General features: G+C 37.3%; 1 long non-coding RNA gene across 1 annotated transcript in view; it reads left to right on the top strand.

Moving 5' to 3' along the window:
- The window catches only part of LOC131424753 (uncharacterized), a 31793-nt gene extending 7274 nt beyond the window's left edge, over nucleotides 1-24519 (top strand). The window contains exon 4 of the long non-coding RNA XR_009228255.1: nucleotides 23508-24519. This is a non-coding gene — a long non-coding RNA (uncharacterized LOC131424753). The remainder of the gene's footprint in view (nucleotides 1-23507) is intronic.
- Nucleotides 24520-25295: the final 776 nt, after the last annotated feature.

The raw sequence follows: 25295 nt of genomic DNA, 5'->3' as shown, positions 1-25295 counted from the left end.
CTGCGTGGCTGGAGGCAGCAGACATGGTGTCTCAGACACAATGCAGCTGTGTTTGAGATGCCAAGCACCTTGTTGTATCTAGTGAGCAGGACTCCTGTGCTTGCATCCTGCTGATGAGGCCAAATATTTTGAGCAATTGCATGGTTACTGGGCAGTCAAGGGGAATGTGCTGTCATCTCTGAGCAACACGGCAGTGTCCTTCATCAGAGATGGAATTCTGACTTTGGGGAGATTTTGAATGGTGGAAATGAGAAAGAAGGAACTTGTGTTTTCTGTTTCCAAATGGAGATAAAGATAGAGAAGTCAGTTTGCATAATACTACCAAAATTGTCTTTCTTTCTTTCCCTTCCTCCCTTCCTTCCTTCCTTCCTTCCTTCCTTCCTTCCTTCCTTCCTTTCTTTTTAAAACAAAATAGATAAGAAAGTAGTTTTTTAAATACTTTAAACATTTTTATTATATCACCATTTAATTTTTTCTCCTGACTTTTTCCTCAAAGAAGCAGAGGTATGTATAAAATATATAAATATGATAAATTTTCTTCTGTAAGATAATACCAGGGAAAAAGGAATAGAAGAGTCAGACAGAAAAAGTCCAAAAAGAAAGAAATATGGAGAAATGTCTGTCCTCTTTATCCTTTAATAATTACAGAGTTGCTGCACAATTGACTGAATATTCTTGGGTCTGGGCAGAGGTGAACATGATGAACCACAAAATTCTCATTATCTGGAAAAGAAAACCTAACTGTCTGCTCAGAGAAAAAAGATTTTCCATAGGAGCAAGTTATATGTCTGAAAGAAACTTCTGCAATGGTATCCTTTAGGTAGCGCTGTTCGTCTGTATTTTTTTAACGCAGTTTATGATTTGTGATCTATAAATATATCTTACTTGTGATGAAAAAGTCCATCAGCCACTGTTGCGACATTGTCTCTGACCACAGATATTAACCAGTTTGTTAAGTGCTCAGTGTTTCATTTGGTGCTAAAAGGATACAAGATCTCACTCTGGAGTAAGAACTAGTTGGGCAAACAAACACGGCAAGAGAAAGGACCTACATTACAGTTTTGCTGGTATAAGTAGCACTCGTAAGCACAGAGAAGGGAGCAATGGATTTAGCTAGAAAGTGTGAAAAGCAGGACAGCTGAGATGACATAAAGCAACACTTAAGTTTCACAGCTGAAAAGGAAAGAAAACACTTTCCACAGAGAGGGAACAAATGAGCAAAAAGCACGTAGGCGAAATTAATTCATTGGCAGCCCCAGACAAGGATAGTTTGTCCATAGCTTGGGAGTGACAATAAGGGGACCTGGGTTTAATTGAGTTTTAGAGAACAATTAGGTGGCTGTTCACTTAAATTTTCTGATCTCTGATTTCTCACACTGCCTAGTGCTCCAGCCCAGGTCCTGGGAAGTTAAGCAGGATTGTGGTGGGTAACACTGGCCTAGCATCAGCAGTCATATTCTGCTGGGTCCTGGCTGGATTATGAAGTACAGGAAGTTGTCAGATATATTCTTCTGCCCATTCTGAAACCTCTTTTGCCATCTACAAATATCCTTAGGAATATCTGTCCTGTCATTAAACAATTTTCTGTTACTTCTTCCAGTGGTGCTGAACTTAAAGGTTTTCTGTAATTATGCAATGAAAGATTTAGAATACCAATCTGCATGCATTTAGTTCATGTTTGTAAGGGGAGCCCTGCCTTCATCCAGGAAATATGTCCCATAGGCTACTGCATACTCAGGTCTCATCAAACCCAGCCTTCCATTTCCCCTATTTTGACCATCTCCATCCCTACCTTCCCTCTCCCCAAAGATAAAACTCCCCCTGCCTCCAGTTTGGTTCAAGGCTGCTTCTGTTTGTGAATACAGCCCACTGTTCTTACACTGATTTGTGCTGATGTCACTAATATTGCTGTCAGCCTCTTTCATGTTGCCAGCTGATTTGGTTATATTTGAATAGTGATGCAAATGAAAAAGCAAGTTAGAATCATAAGGAAATTTTTATAGATTATCTTTTCAATATTGTTTGCAAATTTTATTGACTACGATCCACAGAAAACTTTTTTACATTATGACTGAACAACAATTTATTGAAAATAATACTGAAGAGCCAGATATGGCATATGCTTGTAATATGAGCTACACGGGAGGCTAAGGTAGGAATATCACAAGTTTGAGGCCAGTCTCAGCAACTTAGTGAGACCCTGTTTCAAAATAAAAGGGGCTGAAGGTATATAGTTCTTGCTTTGTATGCATGAGCCATTGGCTTTAATCCCCACTACTACAGAAAACAAAAAATCCCCAGACTTAATTTTATTACATATGATAGACTATTCTGCTCTATTCTTGATTTCATCCCACTCCATTCCTTTCCATTTTATTCAGTTTCACCTGATTAAAAAAAAAAAAAGTGTGTTGATTGCTGGGTGGCGCACTTCAGTAATCCTAGATGCGCCAGAGGCTGAGGCAGGAGGATGGCGAGTTCAAAGCCAGCCTCAGCAATGAAGAGGCACTAAGCAACTTAGTGAGACTGTGTCTCTAAATAAAATACAAAATAGGGCTGGGGATGTGGCTTAGTGATTAAGTGCCCCTGAGTTCAATCCCTGGTACAAAAAAAAAAAAAGAAAAGAAAAGAAAAAAAGAAAGTGTGATGAGCAATTTCAATACTTGGCATCTATTTAACAAAATCACATACATTAAAATATCAAAAGAATTTCCATAGCAACATTATGTGTCATTGTCAAACTGGAAATAATCTAAGTGTTCACCAAGAGTAGAATGGATAAATAAATAAAACTGAATAAATGAAGTATTAGTATGAGGAAGAACATCATAGATGAATCTTGTAAACATGATGTTGACAAGAGATGTCAGACATATTGAATGACTCAATTTTTATAGAGAAAAAAATCTATGAGAAAGAATTGAGGGAAGTGGTTGCTCTTGGGGAGGGCAAGCAGCAGTGAGCACAGGGAACAAAGGTGCTGGTTCTGCTTCTTGATCTGGGTGTCAACATTCATCAGGCTTTTTATTTTGATGGGTTTTTCCAAATGTATATTTCCAAAAAAGAGAAATGCTTGCTAAAAGGAAAAAAACAATAGGTAACTGCAAATTCTTAAGCTGATTACTAATCAGTCATCACCACCGATCTGAAAACACTGGTCTGGTTCAATCCTCTCACATCACAGATGAAGTGAGACCCAGAAAGATCCAGAGATGTGGCCAAGGATGGGCCTTAATCTGGATCCCACACTACTTCAGTTTAGTACTCTATTATACTGCAATTTCTTTTTTTTTATTTTGAAGAAAACAGTCTCTAAACTCATTTCTTTTACTCCTTTTAAAAATTTTATTATTTTAAAATTTTGGGGTGCATTGGGATACATTTATACATGTATATGAAATAATTTGGTCACTCCAGCACCTCTCCTTGCCCTCTCCTCCTCCCTTTTCCTATTCCCTTCCTCTACCCTATTAGTCTCCCTTCTATTTTCACAAGATTACTGTTTTTCTTTCTTCTATCTTCTGCATATGATGGAAAATATATGACCCTTGACTTTCCAAGTTCAGCTAATTTTGCTTAATAAGATGCTCTTTGTTTCTATTCACTTTTCCTACAAGTGATGTAATTTCATTGTTTTTGTATGGGATGAATAAAAACTCATTTTGTATATATACTACATTTCTTTATCAATTCATCTATTGATGAACATCTAGGCTGGTTCTGTAATATTTGCTATTGTGGATTATGCCGCTATAAACATGGGTATGTGCATATCACTATATTATGCTGACATTGCTGTGCCATGGGGTGGTTCCATTCCTAATTTTTTGGGGAACTTCCATACTGATTGCCCTAGTGGCTGTACTAGTCTGCAGTCCCACCAGTAATGTACAAGTGTACCTTTTCCTCACATACTCATCAGCATTTATTTTTTGTATTCTTGATGATTACTATTCTAACTCAAGTGAGATGAACTCTCAGTGTAGTTTTAATTTGCATTTTCCTTTGTTTTTGAATAAAAGAAGTATTATTTTATTGCTGCTTAAAAATTATTCATTTATATATATGCCTATAATTACAGTCACTTATACATATGAATGTTATTTATAAGAATGTTGACATTCTATACTGTCACTCAAGATATACTACCAACATGCACTATTTTTTAATTGATGGTTTAAAAATAAATGACATTGGAATACATTTCAATTCTTATTACACATATACAGCACAATTTTTCATATCTCTGGGTGTATATAAAGTATGTTGACACTAATTCATGTCTTCATACATGTACTTTGGATAATGATGTCCATTGCATTCCACCATCCTTGCTAATCCTCTGCCCCCTCCCTTCTCCTCCCACTCCTCTGCACTATCTAGAGTTCATCTATCCCTCCTATGAATCTATCCCTACCCCACTATGAATCAGCCTCCTTGTATCAGAGAAAACATTCAGCATTTTTTTTGGGGGGGGGATTGGCTGATTTTACTTAGCATTATCTTTTCCAACGCCATCCATTTACCTGCAAATGCTATGATTTTATTCTCTTTTATTGCTGAGTGATATTCCATTGTGTATATATGTCACTTTTTTATCCATTCATCTACTGAAGGGCATCTAGGTTGGTTCCACAGATTAGCTATTGTGAATTGTGCTGCTATAAACATTGATGTGGCTATATCCCTGTAGTATGCTGTTTTTAAGTCCTTTGGGTATAGACCGAGGAGAGGGATAGTGGTCAAATGGTGGTTCCATTCCCAGATTTCCAAGGAATCTCCATACTGCTTTCCTTATTGGCTGCACCAATTTGTAGTCCCACCAGCAATGTATGAGTGTATCTTTTCCCCACATCCTCTCCAACACTTATTGTTGTTTGTCTTCATAATAGCTGCCATTGTAACTGGAGTGAGATGAAATCTTAGAATGGTTTTGATTTGCATTACTCTAATTGCTAGAGATGATGAACATTTTTTCATATATTTGTTGATTGATTGTATATTCTCTTCTGAGAAGTGTCTGTTCAGGTCCTTGGTCCATTTATTGATTGGATTGATTGCTAAATATGTTAAATATTTTTTTCATATATCTGTTGGTCATTTGCACTTCTTTTAAGAAATGTCTGTTTAGTTCATCTGTCCATTTATTGACTGAGTTATTTGCAGTTTTATTGTTAAGTTTTTGAGTTATTTATATATCCTGGATATTAATCCTCTACCTAGAAGAGTAGTTGGCAAAGATTTTCTTCTTTTCTATATGAACTCTCTTCACATTGCTGTTTCCTTTGCTATGCAATTTCACTTAGTCTTTTGCTTTGTTTCATTAATAATTAAACTAATATATTAAGATTTCTGATATTTTGTATTATATTATTTATTTTGTTCTTTAAGGATTTTCTTTATTTCTATAGATGAATTGCTTTTCTGATGAATTAAGCAATAATTTAAGATACAGCAATTAAAGTGTATGTTCATATCTTCAGTTTTTTTCCTCCACATTTCAGACTGTCTTTAAAATCATCTAGGTTATTTGTGTGAAGAACTATCTTATGATACTTTCCTGTAGAATCTCAGCTTGGATTCTAGAACAATGGTGTCTACTAGAACATCCTATAATGGTAGAAATACTAATCTATATCTATGAAATGCAACTAAGTAACTGAACTTTTAATTAAGTTTCAACAGTGCTATGGTGTGGATAAATATCCCCTAATGGCCCATTTGTTAAAGGCTTAGTTGCCTGCCTGTGGTGCTATTGGAAGGTGGTGGAATCTTTAGGCAGTGGTAGGACCTAGTGGAGGAAATAATGTCAATGGAGGTGTTTCCTTAAAGGGATATTGGGACCTCATCTCCACCCACCCTCTCTGTTTGCTTCCTGGCTGCCAGAAGTTAAACAGTTCCTCTCCCATGTGTTCCTACCATGATGTACTTCCTCATTGTGGGACAGACACCAGGGCCAAGTGGCCATGGACTAAATTCTCTGAAACTTTGAGCCAAAATAAACCTTTCTTCCTTATTAGTTGTTCAAGATATTTTGTTACACTAAGGGAAAACTGACTAACGTGGCCATGTCTACTGTATTAGGCAACTCAGCTATAAAGACATGACAAAAGCCAGCATGTGAGTTTTTCCTTGAATTTAAACCAGAAGTTTAAATTCTAGTCAATAATAATTGTTTGTCTTTAGATTTTAACTGACTTTTGCAATGTCATAGTGACAAAATAGTTGACAGGAATATTAGTTTGTTTTGCCTTTAGTCATGAAGTGAGAAGGTACTTGAACATTAGTTTTCTTACATGACTTGAATCAAATATGGTTTTGTTTAGGTAACAAATAATAGCATTAGAATCTATAGTTATTTGGAGGCATATCTTATTTCTCCTGGTCTCATCTCTTTCCTGACTAGGATATTGTGTCCACAAAAGTACCTTGCATGAAAGAATTGCCTCTGGTTACCAGGCTGCTGCAGGAACTGAAACTACTTTTAGGTAACCCTTTAAGTACCATCTCCTCCATGACACCAATGTCATAGGACAGATCAAGGAGTTAAACCTCAGGAGCCTGCCTTAGCTGCAGGGACAATTATTGCCTTCCTCCAATCTCTTTTTCTTTTTAAAATCCACCTCTTGTTTTTATTTTAAATCTGTTTTATGTCTGACACTGCTTATTCTTTAAGATCTGTGGTCTGATTTATTACATATGGTGACTTCACACAAATCCTTCTCAAGACTCCAAGATTTTTCCCCATTCTGGTGTCTCCCCTATATGACTGGATTAAGTATAGCAAAGTGCTCAGAAATTTTATTCCTACATACAGTTGACATTTTCTCCTGTTAATTCTACTGATGGTACCACTTCATCTCTTGGAATCACATAAAACAATTCTATCCTTCTCTTTAATTGGGTGTTCTTCGTGTGTTGAGGACAACTCTTGTCTCATGTTAGCTTTCTCTTGGATGAAAAACCCTGGTTTCCCAGCACTTTATAAAGCTTGGACTTTTGTCATCTTGGACATATGTCTCCTGATGCTCTCTCACTTGTTTGCCAAGTTCTAGTATCTTTCTCTAATTTACTTCATCAAAGTATGGTGTACTTGTGAGTAAAAGCAGTGTCTAATAATGACAGATAAAAGGCACAAAGAGGAACCACTCAGGGCAAACCAATACAAAAAAAATGCTATTCCTGTCAAAATCTTACTTGAGCATTTTATATAACCAGCCAGGTAGGTTCTGATCAAAAGAGCTACACATGTGCTCTTACTTACTGAGATCTGAATGCTTTACTTCTGTTAGTGCAGCCGAAGCCTAAGTGTAGTCATAGGTGAGTGCTCCCCTTGAATGCTTGCCTGCATTTCCATTTTGGTAAATGTTTTAGTCAGCTTGGTTGCTACATGACCAAAAAGACATGACAAGAACAGTTAGAAGCAGAAAGTTTATTCTGGGGTTCATGGTTTCAGAGATTTCAGTCCATAGATAGCTGACTCAAATCCTCCTGGCAGAATATCATGGCAGAAGCAGGTAGCAAAGGGAAACAGCTGAAAACATGGCACCAGGAAGCAGAGAAAGAGCTCCACTCAACAAGAAAAAATATATATTCTAAAGGCACACCCCCAGGGACCCAGCTATGTCCTCCAGCTACACCCTGCCTGCCTACAGTTAGCAGCCAGTTAATCCCCATCAGAGGATTAATGCACTAATTAGGTTGAGGCTCTCATAACCTAATGATTTCACCTGTAAACCCTCTTGCATTGTCTCACATGAACTTTTAGAGGACATCTAATACCTAAATCATAGCAGTGTGTTTCAACTTTTCTTTGAGGAAACATTCCTCCCTCAATTGAGGTGCATCCTGATTTCACAGATGGACCCATGTCCCACATCTGGCCAATCAAGCAACATTTCTACCTACCTTACAGTGACTGCCTTCAGCTGAGCAAGACATTAGAAAAACACTGATCACAATGCCTACCTAGCACACTAACACAAAAAAATGCCAACTCTTCACTATCACTTAGAAGCATTTTTCATAGTAACACAAGAAAGGAAACAACACAAATGTCCATTTGCTCATAATTTGGATGCATAACATGTGGTTATCTATTTTATAAACATGGAGGAACCTTAAAAACATCATGCTATGTCAAAGAACCCCATTACAAAACAATACATTCCATAATTCATTTATATAAAATGTCCTGAATAGGCAAATTTATATAGACAGAAAGAAGTTGCCTAGTTCTGAGGGTGAATATGAGAAATACAGATTACTACTAAAGGATATGGAGCTTCTTTGGGGAAAATGATGTTCTAAATATCCTAAAATTGATTATGATTATGGTGATAGTTGGATAACTGAAAATATTAAAAACCTCTGAAGTGTACACTTCAAATAGGTGAGCTGTATGATGTCAATAAAGCTATTACAATAGAAAATAAACACAGAAGGACTTACATCCAACATTTGAATACTTATTTACAAAATGTTGATGGCTTCAACATCTCATGGACTTTTAAAGCAATCCTGGAAAGAAGTTGATATTGCTAGATAAAGTTGGAGAAAATAAGACCTAAAGACTGTAAGTGATTTGCTTGAGACATTGGATTGTTTGTGGTAGAGCCAGGAGATGTCAGCCTCTGCTCCCTGTGGTCAAGTTTAGTGTTATCTGCTCACTCCTTGTTTACTTAGCCTCAACCACCTTATTTAGGGAACTGTACATATAACTCTGATTTTGTGCCAGTCACTGTTCTAAGCCCTTCAGATATATTAGCTAATTAAATCCCCACAATAACCCTCTGAAGAAGTGAAACCCTCCTTCTGGCTGAAGAAGTAGAAGCAGGGAATGTAACTTTCCCAGATCATACAGCGAGTACCTGACAAAACTAAATTTGAACCTAGACCATATTGCTCTTCAACCTCTGCATGCTAGAGGGAGAATGGCTTCCTTCAGTGCCTGTATCTGAGACCTCTACCTCAATGTAAAATGAGACAAAGGTGACTGCTCCATCTGTTCAGCTGGGTTAAGATCTGACACTGGGGCACCACTCAAGTGTTTCAGTGGCCTGGGATTCCCCAGCACTAGAGCCAAAGGTGAGTGGTATCGGTCAGTTGATGACTTTTCTTCTCAAAAGTTCTGCCAGCAGCAGTGTTTGCTTTGTGGTAACTAAACAAATCTTTCATCTAAGGTGACCAGGCTGGGGGTAAGCAGGAGAGAGGAGTTGCTGCAGAGTGTGTACTTTGTTTTATGAAGACACACCATCACTAAAGAAGGAGACAGAACAGACAGAATAAGAGCTGTGTGGTGCAAGAACAATTTCTTACCACACACACACACGCATGCATGCACACACACTGTGCTGATGGCAATTCTGCGGTCCTCATTAATCTCACTGCAGACTGGCCACAGAGTTGCAGATTTTGTTCTACTTTGGCTCCCTGAATCAGTAGGGCAGCCCCCAGCTAGTACCAAGGCTTGTCCTTCCAGTTGCATGTTTAGAGAAGACTTAGAGGTATAAAAGTGCTTCTCTTGTGACTTAGTCTCTATGTACACCTCTGTGTGTCAGATGTAAGCAGGAGTTGTTAGCAGGCCACAACAGGCTCCTTTTCTCCCTGCAGCATCTGTGCCTGGCTTGCTCAGTCATTCTTGCATTTGCTTTGTGGGAGGTGCCAAACTGTTTAACTTCACCATGCATTAGGGAACTCAAAGAGTTAAGCCAACCCCTACAGGGCTGGGGTTGAGGATTCTGGTTTCCTTGTGGTGACATGGGAGAGGAGGGCTGTACCTACATGTGCCCAGAGCTGTCCTGCTTGCTGCTCCTGTAGCAGTTAAGTCAAGGACTGCTCACTATTCTTCAGGTCACAGTGTATAGCATGGTGAGCATTAATAATGACGCTGCCTTTTAGGATACAAGCCTGTTAAGGTGTAATTTGTGGTGTTTGCAATTTATCCTCACTGTAATATACCTGGACAATACTTTTGGTCTATTTATTTTTTATTTTGAATACAACTGGAATCTGAATTCTGATTTTGTTTTAGAAGGAAGTTCATAAATGCTTCTGTACTGAAAGAAGAGCTTGGGAAGGCTGGTGGAATAATTGGATCCTTCAAGTTTCTACTAATTTTAGTGTATTCTGGATTATACTGTTTAGTCTTATAATTAGCTATTAGAAAACTTTGGCCCAAATTTAATACCCATTTTTAGCAAATATGAATGTTACCTTATCACTACCCTTGTTTTTTCCTTTCTCCTGATTGCCTTCCTTTTTATCAATTGAAAACCTGATCACATTCTTTTTGCAATGAGTTTGGTCACACACAAATAAAAAGATCAAATCATGCATCTGTACATAAACATTTCTTAAGAGGCAGGTCTACTGGAAACAAATACCCTCAATTTTCATCTAAGTGAGTCATTTTCTTTCTTTCACATTTGAGGAATAATATTGCAAGGCACAGAATTCTAGGACAGGGGCATTTCTGTCTCAATAGTTTAAATATTTCATACTATACTCTTCTTTTTTGTATGGTTTCTGAAAAAGTCAAAAGTAATTCTTGTACTTGCTCTCCAATATGAATAAAGTATTTTTCTCTTTCATTTCTTCTGTGAATTTTTCTTTATATATAGATTTTTATAGTTTAAAAATTATACACATAAATTGCTTTTTTTTCTTTTGTGGTGTGTATCCACTTGGTGTCTGTTCTCTGTGTTTCTTCGATCTGTGGTTGGTATGACATTAACGTGGGGAAATTCTTAGTCTTTCTTGTTTCATATATTTCTTCTGTTCCATTCTCTTTTCCTTCTTCTGATTTTCCCATCATGAATATGTCTGACTTTTAGAGATGCCCCACAGTTCCCAGATACTCTGTTCTTTTTTTTTTTTTTTTTCAGAATGCTTACCTTTTGCTTTTCAGTTTGGGTGGTTTCTATTGAGATGTCCTCCATTTTAAAGATTCTTTCTACAGTAATTTCCAGTCTATTAAGAAACCAATCAAAGGATTCTTCATTTCTTTTTGTGGGGAGGGGTACCAGGGATTGATCCCAGGGGTGCTTAATCACTGAGCCACATCTCCAGCCCTATTTAATTTTTATTTTGAGATAGGGTCTCCCTAAATTGCTAAGGATCTTGCTAAATTGCTCAGGCTGGCTTTGAACTTGCAATGCTCCTACCTTAGCCTCCAGAGCCTCTGGGATTACAGGCTTGTGCCACCATGCCCAGCTAGGATTCTTTATTTCTGTTAGAGTATTTTTGATCTCTAGAATCTAATTGTGTTTCATTCTTAGAATTTTTGGCTCTCAACTTGCATTGTCTATATGTTCTCACATGCGGTCTACTTTATCCAGTAGAGCACTTAGATAAATCACAGTCCTTTGCTGGTTTGATAATTCCAACAACTCTGCCAAAACATTTCAAATTCTTGGTCTGATCATTTCAACATCCCTGCCCTATCTGAGTCTGGCCCTGATGTTTGCTTTGCCTCTTCAAACTGCGTGTGTTAATACCCTCTAGTACACCTTATAATTTTTTTTTTTGTAGATAGCCAGACATGATGTACTAAGAAAAAGGAACTGCTATAAATGCATAATTAGTACTGTGATGATAAGGTGTGTGTGTGTGTGTGTGTGTGTGTGTGTAGCGGAAGTGCTTTATAGTCCTATTATTATTGAGTTTCAGTCTTTTACGAGACTATGCTTCTAGACCGTTATTGCACAAGTTATAATTTCTCCCTTCTTAGATATGACAGGATGGGAAGAGGGGGCTGGACCTTGAATATTTCCATTCTTGCAGGTCAGTTAGATTCTGTTAAAGCCCCATTAGTTTGGGTTCTGGTTAATAGTTGCAACTATTTTTTATACACAGTGGAATATTACTTAGACATAAAAAATAAAATTATGGCATTTGCTGATAAATGGATGAAACTGGAGACTATTATTCTAAGTAAAATAAGCCAATCCCCCAAATCCAAAGACTAAATGTTCTGTCTGTCATGTGTATGCTAACATATGATAAGGGAGGCGGGGAGGGATAGAAGTACTTTGGATTAGAAAATGGGGAATGAAGGGAAGGGAGGGAGGATAGAAATAGGAAAGATGGTAGAATGAAGTAGACATTGCTTTCATAAGTTCATATATGAATATTCAATCAATGTAACTTCATATCATGTACAACCGAAAGAATGGGAAGTTATAATCCATGTATGTACAATATATATCAAAATGCATTCTACTGTCATGTATAACTAAAAAGAAACAATAAATTTTTTTAAAAAAAGATTAATCCTAATTTTTACATAATTCCTAAATTAATTCTAACCTTTTCTGCATTAGAATTTGTAGATGTAGTGGCCATGATATTTTCACCAATTTTATCTCCATTCAACAAATATTTTTATAAAACAAAAGTCACAAAGAAGTTGTTTATGGGCTGGGGGTGTGGCTCAGTGGTACAGTGCTCACCTTGCATGTGTAAGATCCTGGGTTTGATCCTCAGCACCACATAAAAATAAATAAGCAAAATAAAGATATTGTGCCCATGTATAACTAAAAAAATTTAAAAAAGAAGTTGTTTATGATAATTTTGAATGTGTTCCAAATATAAATGCTGCAATTTTGTAGGTTTTTCCCTACAAAATTCCATTTCAGTGCAGAATATAAAATTATCCCATTAAATTCCTCAAAAGGGACTTCCAATAGAAAAGTTATTCTAACATACTATTCCAAAATTTCAGAGTTAAATATTAATGTGTGAGTTCTGCACATTTTTTCCAGTTTCTCCATTTCTTTTTTAGGAATACATTTGAGTGAATTTCTGGTTTTGAGCTTTATTTTAATAATTAGAGCTTTTCAAAGTAAATGGTAAAAGCTGAAGTTTTTGATTTGCATTCATTGACTACTTGCCTAAAATTATGTAAATTATATTGAACAAATAAAAATTTGGAGGAGTTGTTTATATGACTGATTTTCAAAGTTTTTTTTAGAGGCTTAAACTTTCCTCAGATTTGATTAATGATATATATCAAATAGAGAAAACAGATTCTCCCTTGCATATAAATATCAAAAACTGTTTAGTGGATTATTTTGTAATTTATTTAATACTATTATATGAAATACTCCTAAGTCTTATAACAGATATGTCTATTTTAATTATATATCACAGCTTATTTGGTTCTGAATATATGATATGTATGAACTTCAGCTAATTCCTAACACATTTCCTTCTCATAAGATTCTTAATTTAGTAATAATATTTTTTACCATAACACTCTACAAAAAATGTATATTACTACTACTACAGAATATTTGGTCTTTAATGCTGACCTCTTAAATTAATTTACAGTGGCATCTCAATGATGCCAGGTGTCTCACTTTAGGGAGAATAATCTTAGAAAAAAAAGCTTTATTTTTATCTCAGTAATTGGATGAAAAAAACTCCAACCTTTATTGAAATTATATTAAATCATTGTCTAGTTTTTGTACTGGATCATGTTGGGATAAAAATGACATCATTTAAGTATTATCAATTAATTTATCTTACATGTACAATGTAATGTGGACTAAAAATGAAATAAATTTCTTTTTTAAAAATAGTCATCTAATTTGTGTGAAAATTTATGCATCCCAGAATGATATTTATATGTGTAATTTGTAGGTGAATGACCTGAAGCATCTTCAGGCATAATCTTTTTGCAATAAATATTAAATTAACTTTGAATTAAGTTGTTATGGTTTGGATCTGGAATGTCCCTAAAAGGCTCAAAACCTGGTTCCCAGTACAGCAATTTTCAGAAGTGGGGATGTTAGTAAGTGACTGGGTAATAAAATCCCTGATCTCATTGGTGTATTAATCTATTTGGGGTGGGGATGGTTGGAGATGTAGATCACTGGGGCATGGCCTGAAAATGTATTTCATGTCCCTGGTCCCTTCTTCCATACCTCCTCTTTCTCCCTGCTTTCTGGCTGCCATGAGCTGAGTAGCTTTCTTTTGCCACATCCTTCTGCCATTATGTTTCTGCCTTAGAGCCAGCTGACTATGAACTGAAACCTCAGAAACTGTGAGCTAAAATAAGGTTTTTCACATCTAAGTTATTTTTCTTAGGTATTTGTCACAGTGATGAAAAGTTAACCCAGAAAATTTGCATCAGGAGTTGGGTTGTTACTGTGACTATAACTAACCTTATGGTTCAGAAGACTTTGGAACTGGCTTTCAGAAGGAGTTTGGAAAAGTTAGAAGCTGCAGGCTAGAAAAGCCTTAGAATGTTATAAGCAGAGCTTAATGGATGAGTTTCATGTGATCATGGAAGACTAGAATGCCAATAAGAATGTGGACAGTAAAGATTGTACACATGAAGATTTGTGCACATGAGGACTTTATGGGGAATTAGACTAGAGCCCATGAATGCCACATTCTGGAACTTATCTACATTTTTATCCTGAAACTTTTTGTGAGGCTGAATTTAAAGATAATAGATCAATTAATTTGATGGACTTTCAAGACAGAGCAGGATTCAGGCAATGGCATGGGTATTGCTGGCAGATTTTAGTCAGGTTTATAATGAGAATTGGGAGCAAAAAGAATGATGGAAAGAATTGAAAAACTGGCTTTTTGTCCAGAAAAGTTCAGGTAAAATTGGGGCCAAAGTAATTGTGATTGCTGAAGAGATTAGTACCACTAAAGAGAAGCTAAGAACTTTGCACGCAGACAATAGGATAGATACTTTGAGGGCATCTTTATAATTGGCAAGACCCCACCCATCTCATTTTTAAAGTTGTAAGAGTGTAAACTCATTTGAAGGACTTTACTTTGAGAAGAGATTGCTGGGACACCCTGCTTACGCAGGGTCACCTAGGAAGTTATTACCCCAGAATTCATTTCATTTCATTTCAGCATGCTTAGTCATCCAGGCACTCAGAGGCCACTCCAACCGTGGTCTAGGCAGGCCCAGATTTGTTGGCAGCATACCTTGGCATCACTCATGTGGTGGTGGTTTGGCAGGCATAAAAAAAATGTAAGTTATGGCATCATGAAGGCTTCCACTGAGATTTCAAAGGAAGGCCTCCAAAGCCAGTCAATATGATCAGGATCAAAATCTCTGCAGGAATCCTCTGAGAGAGCAATACATGAAGCTGTGAGAATGAAACCTAAATTGAGAACTCAAGAAGTTAAAGATGCCAGGAACATAAAACATCTGCTAAGGAAAGCTTCAGGCAGCAAGCAGAGCCAGCCTAAGAGAGAGAACACATGGGCTGTAACCAGCAAGGCCATAGGGGCATGGCTGGCTGCCCAAGCTTTCTGGAAGCCATATTCTGCCACCATATGCCACTGATACTGGAGCTATAAGAATTGTTTGACTAGCTGGGTTTCCATCTTGCTTTGGTCCCATTCATTATTTCTATGCCCCTATTTCTCTTTTGAAATGTAAATATTTGCCCTGTGAAATTATGTTGAAAATATTTAACTTGTTTTTGATTTTTATAGGAAATCATAGCTAAAAGTTTGCTTTGAGTGTTAGAGAAGAGTTTGCATTTGGATTTGGGGCAATGCTGAACTGTTAAGACCATAGGACTCTGAATGTATTTTAGGACTGAATGTATTTTACAATGTGAAATGAGCAAGATCATTTGGATACCAGAGGTCAAATGTTTTTGTTTCTATCTGGCATATTTTCAAAGGTTATTGCATGGAAAGCATATTCCCCAATACAGAGATGGAGACTTTGGTAGTTCAGAGGTATGACATTGGGAAGTGATTGGATTTGGGGGACTCTGATCTCATCAGTGTGTTAATCCATCAATAACTGAATGGACTACTGGGAAGTGGTGGAAACTAGGTGGTGGGGCACGGTTCAAGGAATTAGATCTCTGGAGGCGTGCCCTAGAAAGTTATTTCTTCTCCCTGTCCCATTTTCTTCCTCTCTCTCTCTCTCTCTCTCTCTCTCTCTCTCCTTTCTGGTTGCATAAGCCACGTAGCTTTCCTCTGCCACATCCTTCCACTATGATGTTTCATCCTTGGAGACAGTTGGCCAAGCTCTGAAACCATAAGCCAAAATAAATCTTTTATCCTCTAAGTTGTTTTTCTCAGGTAATAGTCACAATGATGCAAAGCTAACACATAGGTGTTGATGATTCTTCAGATTTTTGTCTTCTTGTTTCTTGTGGTCACTGATATCATTATAGATTCATGGTCAGATGATAAACATCAATATCCTATAAGAGTTATACTTTGATTTACAAATATTTTTAGACAGGTAAATTTAATACTTAATTTTTCATTAAATATTCATCATTTATGAATAGATTTGAAATAGATTGAAAATCAACCTTTCTGGAGCCCATTTCAGTTCTGAAGGTACCACTCACAGTCTTTATTTTAAGTCATGTAATTTCACACAGACCAGGCACTCCTGAACACCAGACAGCCTTTTGCTTTAGAGTCAGAGTAAGAAAACTCACAGCTGGGCCAGCAGCTGTGGCCTCAGCTCTGCCCTCACACTGTTCCCACTCCCTGGAACACAAGATTGTCTCTGAAGTGAGGAACTTCTAAAGCACATAACATTAGAGCATGAGTTTTGTAAGTTCTGCACCTAGGTGGGCACTCCTTTCTCTATCCCAAGGTGATTCCCTTGCTCACCTTCTAATTTTTTTTAAACCTGCCTTTTCCTCTCTCCACATCACATTATTTTCCCTTTGCTTACTTTTTTAGACCTTTATTTTATCTATTTATTTAGTTTTATGTGGTGCTGAGGGTTCCAGTGCCTCCTTGTGCTAGGTGAGTGCTCTACCATTGAACCACAACCCCAGCCCCATACTTACTCTTAAAATGAGAATCCTTAAGCTCAGAAAGTTTAATAAAGTGTCCTTATAGGGGAGAAATGACGAGTACTTTACTGTAGGTTCAGGATCATCTGAGGAAGTAATAAAAAATGGTATTTTTGATCCCCATTAAAGAATTTTAAAAAATGAAAAACAGGTTCAGAAAGGCTGTGTGGCTTGCCGCAAGGTCACCTAGATAGTACAGGGCAGAGCCTGGCCTCACTCATCACCTTACTGTCTTAACATTCTTCCCGCTGCCCCCTGTGAGTTCCATAAGGTAAAACAGGGGTACAGCCAAGAGAGAGTGCCCACACACCACCTATTATACACAGGCATTCAGAATCCCAAAGTAAATCAGAAAGTAAAGAGAGAAAAAGGCAAGTTAAGTCCAGGAACAATGGGCAGCATTTGGGCCCAGTTAATTACCAGCGCTATGTTCAGGGAGCCATGAATACTCCTCAAAGCCCTTAAGATACATGGATGTGTGTTGGCCCTTCTTCATCTGAGTTTAGAGTCTGTGTCAGTCAGTTGTGTGTCACTGACCAAAATACCCAACAAGAAAAATTTAGAGGAGGAAACATTTATTTGGGATCATGGGTTCAGAGGTTTCAGCTCATGGTTGGTCAACTCCATTTCTCTGAGCCCGAGGTGAGGCAGAACATCATGGTAGAAGGGCATGGTGAAGGGAAGCAGTTCCCATCATGACAGCCAGGAAGCAGAGAGAAATAAGAGGAGGAGCCAAGGGGACAGGATATAATCCCTTAGAGCACACCTCCATATACACCTCTCCAGCAGTGCGCCACCTGCCTACAGTTACCATGCAATACAGTATTCCTTTCAAGTCATTAATCCATCAAATAGATTAATCCTTGTAATAGGTACAGTTCTCATGATTTAATAATTTCACTGCTGGTATTAATGCAGGAACTTTGGGGGAATTTCATATCAAAACCAAAAGAGGTTCCATATATTTCCTTCACACTTCAAAGATGTAGAACTTTTATTTAAAAAAAGAAAGAAAGAAAAGAAAAAGAAAAAAAATACACAAAGCTCTATTTTTAATTTAGAACATGGATGGGATGGGGCAAGAAATATAAAAGTTCTAGTGAGAATATTTTGGAACAAATGAAATAAATTTCTCTACTTTTTTTGTTCACTTCAAAAGTTATACAAGACCCAGCTTAATGCTTAGATTACAGTCTACTTGGTTTCAGAAATTTCAGGAAAGCAATTTCGTATAGTAAAAGGAACATGGGCTCTCTGGCCTGCTACTAGTTTCAAAGCCTTGGATCCCTTTATGCTGCTTAGAAACTAGGAATATTTTATCTTTTGAAGAGTTAATACATAGAAGGTGTCACAAAGTTAAAACCCATACAGGTCATATTTGTTCCACAGAAGTAGTTTTCTTTGCTCAAAAAATTGAGAAGAGTATTTTAAAAATTCCTTTGCAGGAGAACTGCCTTCTCAAGCACTCTTCACTCCTCTCTCTGGTCTTGAACTCACCTGTATCAGGAGATTTTTTTTCCTTGTTCTGGCCCCTGCATATTTGAGTTCAATCTCTTTTTCAGGAAAATTCCAGGATGTGGAAGTGACTAGTAGAAAGCATGCGCTCGGTGAATATTCTGGTTCTCTGAGGCGTGAGCACTCTGAAATTTGATATATAATATTCTGCAATTTGAATTTCAACTTCCCTTCTCCATTTGTTGGTTCCTCATCTTCTTTCCTCTCCCCATGATGGAATGTCTTAGGTATTTTTCTTCCCTGATTATACCCTCTCCCTTTGGTGGTTCCATGTTATCTCATGGCCTTTAATATGATCTAACCAGTGATGATTCTAAATGTGTGCATTTGGAACAGGGGAATGTCTGGAAGACCTCTGTTTCATACCTGATTATCTAATAGTGAGGCAAATACATCCGAGTTTGTCCAAATCCTTCCCAATTTGCAAAGGAAAGTCCTCAATTGTGCCTTATTTGATATATTATTTGTTTTGGATTTTTCATTTTTTAATGAAGTATAATCATTATCATCTTAATTTCAAAAGTCAAAATGTGTTTGTGAGATCTTCACTTTGTACTTCTGTCTCCCATCTTGGTCTTGTATAGTAATGTGTAAGATGTATGGACAATATATAGAATTTACTTTTTAACATGTACTTATAATCAAAATAACCCATGTCTCTTTTCTCAACCCTTTTTTCTGATGAAATACAACCAATGACTTTCTCTCAAAAAAAACATGTAGAATATTTGCTGATTTAAAAACAATGTACTGGATACAAAAGATGGCTAACTACTTCTGTAGACAGATAATGATAGGGAACTATTGAAAGCCACTGCTGTAGTCAGCCACTTGGTGGACCCCAATTTTGCCACGGATACCACTATGGCTTGCAAAATACACAAAGATAGTTAATGAGGTCCTTAGGAAACACAGAAAGTTGCAGATTAAGTATACATGAAAATAAGTAGGAAATAAAAACTAGGAAATCAGATTATGAGTAGATTAGTCTAAATGTTCTTGTTACAGAAGTCTTGTCACTTTCTGTCTGGTATAAATCTATAGATACTTATTTATTGCTTGACAACAATTTAATACAGTAAAGAGACCAAAGGAAGGTCTCATTCATTCAAGGAGATTGTAGGAGATTGATGGGACTTCCTAAACTGTGTCCTAACTGAAGCTATTATGGTTGAGTGTAACCGATCCAACTTATTTCTAAATTCTACTGTATTTTATATTATATAGAAACTTCTGCAAAACAAGTTTCCAAAGTCATTCTTTATAACAAAATTAGATATTTTATTAGCCCAGAGGGGAAAATATTGATCTACAAAATTCTCCAGTGGGTTTTGTTCTGAGTTCTGAGTCACTAACTGCCATAGAAAGGGTCTATATGGCTAGAAATTTTAGTCCTGTTAACAGCACCTGAAGTGTTCTTGGTTCTCTCTGTGTTATAGTTGGCAATACCAGTACTGAGAGATTGGTAAGCAAATCAATCAAGAGAATTTCTGAGGCTGAGGTTGTGGCTCAGTGCTAGAACACTTGCCTAGTACGTGCAAGGTACTAGGTTTGATCCTCACCACCACATAAAATATATTGTTTGGCTTCAATTTTAGTTCCCCTTGTGTGTGTGAGTGTGTGTTTGTGTGTGTGTGTGTATATATATATATATATATATATATATATATATATATATATATATATATATATATATTCACAGGATCTAATAACCTTCATTGATAATTTCCAGTGTATTATAATACGAGTGTCCAATTCCCAGGAAGAATCATAATGACACTTTTAAAGAGAATACCTTGAAAAATGTTATAAAAGAAAACATTTTCATTAATTCTGTGAATGAAGGAAGGAAATGGACCTGTGGAGGGAGCAGTGGCCTTGGAGCAGGAAGATGGTTCAAATTCTGACCCATGTTCACCAAGTTGTAGGCTTTTTCTCACCCTGAAGTTCCTTAGAATAAGGATCTAGAAGAAGAAAGATAGCTCTGACATTTGAATCTTTGGTTCTTTCTCATAACCAGAGAGAAAAATGCTAATTCTTCAGGAATTGGCCATCCTTTCTGCAGAATTTTAGAGCTGACAGAAGCCTTTTGGATTAGGGATGCATGTTTTATTTTTTCTAGATCCAGTTTATTGATTCTTGTATCCTGGTATTCCTTCTATTCCATTGAGTTTTTTTCATTATTTTACAATTATTGAGCACCTACCATGTGTGAGACCCCTTGCTTAGGCACTGGGAATATCAGATGGCAAAAATCCAGTCTTGTTCTCAAGTAGCTCATAGTGTAATTGGAGTGGAAAGATACCTGCATTGGAGTCTGGACAAATACCAGCACAAGCAGCTTCTCCAGCACTTGAGATACCTTCCCTCCTGGTTGGATACTGTGTTCTGCCGGCTTTCTTCCACATCTCTGGCAGCCTTCCTGGAATTACTGAAAGCCATATTTAAATTTAAAACATTATTTTTAGAAAAAAAAATAGTTCATATTGCTCCTTCGTACCTCCTGCTCTTTAGGTGTGAATTCCACTTGTCAGAGACTGATGTCTATAGACAGATCTTCCTTGGTAAGGCAAAGTGACAAGCTCTATTATTTCTTTTCCTATCTGCAAAGTTTTATCAAGGATGGGTTCTTAAAATGAAGTTACACTAAACTTCTGGATCCACATGATAAAGTAAAATTTAATCCCGGGTTTGGGCACTAATGGCGCATACCTGTAATCCCAGCAATTCGAGGGGCTGAGGCAGGAGGATCTAGAGTTCAAAGTCAGCCTCAGCAAAAGTGAGATGCTAAGCACTTCAGTGAGACTCTGTCTCTAAATAAAATACAAAATAGGGCTGGGGATGTGGCTCAGTGGTTGAGTGCCCCTGAGTTCAATCCTTGGTACCCACCCTCCCATTAAAAAAAAAAAAAAATTAACCCAATCTTTCTCCTAACTTGCTATGGGAAAGTGATTTCACCCCTCAGTGCCTTGGTTTTCTAGTTGCAAAATGGAGACATGATTTGCTAATGTATTCTTTTCCCTTGTTAGAAATCATGAAGTTTTAGAATTATTATACAACCCTGTCATCCTAGGCAATTACTTCTATTACTTTGGTGTCCATCCCTATTCACATACCAACAAGTCCACAATCCACCTGATATCCCATCCAGAAAACGGGAAGCTAATATGGCCACATTTCTGTCTCCAACTGAAGAGCCAATCAGTCATCATGTCCCACCACCTAAATTTCTTTCAATGTATTTTCCCAAGTTAAGCCTCCATGTTCTCTTCCACGAGCTCTCTCCTAACTGGCCTGCTATATATACATCCTTTGCTTTCTTTCAATTCCTCCTCCCAAGGGCTGGGTGAGGAGAAAGTAATCTTTTGATGGTCTAAGTTCTATATACTGGTACTATATACTTGTTTTTGTAGTTGCTGTTGAGTTTAATAATTAATATAGAAGATTCGCAGTTGCTTGTTTTTAATATTTATCCTTTAGCATATACTATGTTCTACATGGAAGTGAGCTCAGAGCTTCCAGTCAGATGGTAGTGTACTTACCTATAACACATTCATATGGGGAGCTTAGTCTATGAGTATTTCAGGATTAGGGGAGTTCACTATAGTTACAGTTTATTTCTCCAATTCTGCTGGAACTACATATCCAAGCATTTAAACAGTGACTTACAGTGATTATAAAGATAAAGAAACAGAACTTGAGTTTCTTTATTTTATTGTTCTATGTGACTACATGGAAACTTTACATTTTTAAAATTTATTGCAGAAAACTTTAAGCTATAATCTCTTTGGGCATGTGCACCTTTTAGTTCATACAAAAATTAAAATAATGTCTTTAATGTTGAAAGTATTATAGGTATTGTATCAAAACTAAGCAATTCAAGAACATAATGATTACTGAAAATAATTTACCCTGTTGGCATAACTACATATTTGGTCTTTGTTCCTTGTTTTGGACACAGAGTTCTTAAACCCTTGGTATTTCCTGAGTGATGAGAGACTTTTATTCTAATAAGATCACTCTTAGTGGGCTCCTAGATAGCTCTGGGGTGGGAGTTGCTTGTCAAGAAGTTCAAACCTTGACTAAAGGTCTGGAACTTGGAGTTCTACTCCACAATCTCCAGGGAGGGGAGAGGGACTAGAGATTGATTTAATAATTGTTCTTGCTTACATTTAATTGTTCAATTTTGCCTTATGAAAAGTATGATTATGCTTCCTTCTTCACCTTGGCTGCTAGGAAACCCATATAGAATTTGTGAAATTAATCATCTTATAGGACAGAGGATATTGTGACATATTTTACAAACTAACTTTGGTCTGTTGAAACCCTTACACATTGAGATTCACGGAGTTTCTGGATTATTATGAAGGCACCCAGAGAGGGTATAGATTGGCTATGGCTCTTCTCATACCTTGCCATAGGCATCTTTAACATCTGGCCATTCCTGAGTTTTACCGTTTATAATAACCCAATAGTAGTAAGTAATGTCCTAAGTTCTATGAATTTTTTAGTAAATTATAAATCTTAGAAGAAGGGTTAGTGAGTACCCCAAATTTGTATCCAAGTCAGACAGAAGTATGGGTAACCTGATAATGCTGTATTTACAATTGGTGTCTGAAGTGAGATAGTCTTGGGAAATCAGCCTTTAAACATATAGAGTCTAATAGTGGCTTTGGGTAGTTAGTATCAAAATTGAACTGGATTGTGGGACACTTAGCTGGTATCAGAGAACTGGAGAACTGGTTGTTGGTGTGGAAAACCTCCGTGCATTTGATATTAGCAATGTTACAGGTGAAAAAAAAAAAAAAACAGTTCATTGTCCAGTAGAGGGTGTTAAAAAAATGATCTTCTCTCGTTAGCTGTCAAGTAACTGACACACTGTCCAGTACCATGGAGCTGTTACCAGCTCTGACACTTTAGGTACTCATCTCGCAGGTTCCCTTCTTCCCTTTGCCATGGGCATGCCCATCTTCCTTAACAGCTCAGTATTTCTTTTCCTGGGGTACTCCTTCCACAGACAGACTCTGAGTTGCCTGAGGGCAGCTGCCTTATTTCTACAGCTCAGTAACTTCTGTGGCCTAGGAGAGTTCACCCTGGGAATAGGCACTTCCCCCAAAGTATGTCAATATAAACTCTATAAAGGCTTTGTTGTTTTTTCTCTTTGTTTTTTTCTGTCTCTAGGGAAACATCCAGATAACTGAGTGCCACTTCCTGGAGAATGACTGGCTGACTGCTCTGGCCTGCCATCAGCCCTGCTCTTGTACATGACACCACTGCTGTGATGCTGTTAGGGCTGTGACGGGACATGGGCCGAAGATACTTTTCCTGAAACATAGGGTTGTTCGTCAGGTACTCAGCTCATGTCCCATAAGATGCTTCTACCTCCACCCTGGGAATTGTATGGCTTTCTCTCTATATCTTCCCTCATTCCCCAAAAGACAATATATCATTTGCATGGCACTGCATAAAAATGAAATATATTGAATGGGCCCTACACTCACCAGATTTTAAAAATTACGTTAAAGAAAGATACCTGTTGATAAGTATCACTATAACACATGTTGTATCTGTTTCCAAGCACTATTGCAACAAAGAACCACAAACTGGGTGCCTTAAATATCAGAAATACATTTTCTCACAGATCTGGGACCAGAACCTGAGATCAAGGTTTTGGCAGGACTGGCCTTTTGGGGGGGCTGTCTGAGTCTCTTCTGTGTCTCCCTCCTAGATTTTGATGGTTTGCTGGCCAACTTTGATATTCTTTGGCTTATAAAGAATTATCCAGGTCTCTGCCTTCATCCTCACATGATGTTTTCCCTGTGTGTGTATATCTGTATCCAAATATTCTCTTTATATAAAGACACTGGTCCTATTGGATTAGGGGTCCACCCTGCTCTCACATGACCTCATCTTATCTAATACTAATGCCTGCAGTGACCCCATTTCCAAATAAAGGTCAGGCACTGGGGGTTGGGTTATGGAAATATGAATTTTGGGTGGTCACTATACAACCCATAATCATATCCCACATAATTATTTAATGTCTGTACATTCAAGTAGGTGTAAAAAAATCTTTATAATTATCTGAGCAAAGAATTTAATACTATTTTACGAATACACTTTTGCAGAATTTAATGTGCTTTTATCTTAGAAATGCAACTGCCAAATTTATTGAATAAAGACTGTAGATTTTTGTTTTTCTTTTTCTTTGGAAACTTATCAAGATTGGCTCATGTTTTTAGCAAACCATGTCATTAACACTGTGCATAGTATCTAGGTAACCAAGATAACTTACTTAAGACAACTTCATTTCTAGAAAAATATCAGACTCCTACTGTTACAGAGCTGAGACCAACTAAGAAACTGAGACAGCATGAAGACCACCTTCAAACATTGATTCTTGCCATCAAGTCAGTAAGATTTCAGACATGTTGCTCAGAGTAATAGTAATGAGTTTATTGAAGGGATAGGAAAAGGGTAACGGGACACTCTTAAGGGAGAGAGTGAGTTGTCTCAGAAGGACAGGTATAGTGTGCCTTTCCTGCACTCCGGTTTTATTGGGGATCCCAGAGAAGTTTCCAGAGAGTCCCGCCTAGGTCCACCTCTTGACTTTTGACTTACAACAAGATGACAGACTTTCAAGTCCCCACTGTTATGGCAACTTTAGGTCATCTTGGCCCATGCTGAATGGTTTCAATTAGATTCATAACCATATATTCCTACAGATTTTATGGTTAGGAGGAACTAACCTTATCTCTCAGAATTTCAGGATCTGATCACAAAAGTTTCCTCCTTCAGGTTAACTTGGGTTCCTCTTGTCAACATTATCTTGGGCCTGCATTTTTCCTGCAAATAGGTAGTCTGCTGGGGAATGCCACATATCACTTAGGCCAGGCAGGGCTTTAGGTAAATTGCTCCTTGGAAAAGAAAGCATGTGAGGGTCAATACAGTGGACCCAGTTTAATAGAA

Source organism: Marmota monax, unplaced genomic scaffold (assembly GCF_021218885.2).
Source record: "Marmota monax isolate L192 unplaced genomic scaffold, Marmota_monax_Labrador192_F-V1.1 WCK01_AAM20220418_F8-fsc00502, whole genome shotgun sequence".
Taxonomy (NCBI): Eukaryota; Metazoa; Chordata; class Mammalia; order Rodentia; family Sciuridae; genus Marmota; species Marmota monax.
This window is presented reverse-complemented; position numbering and strand designations above follow the sequence as displayed.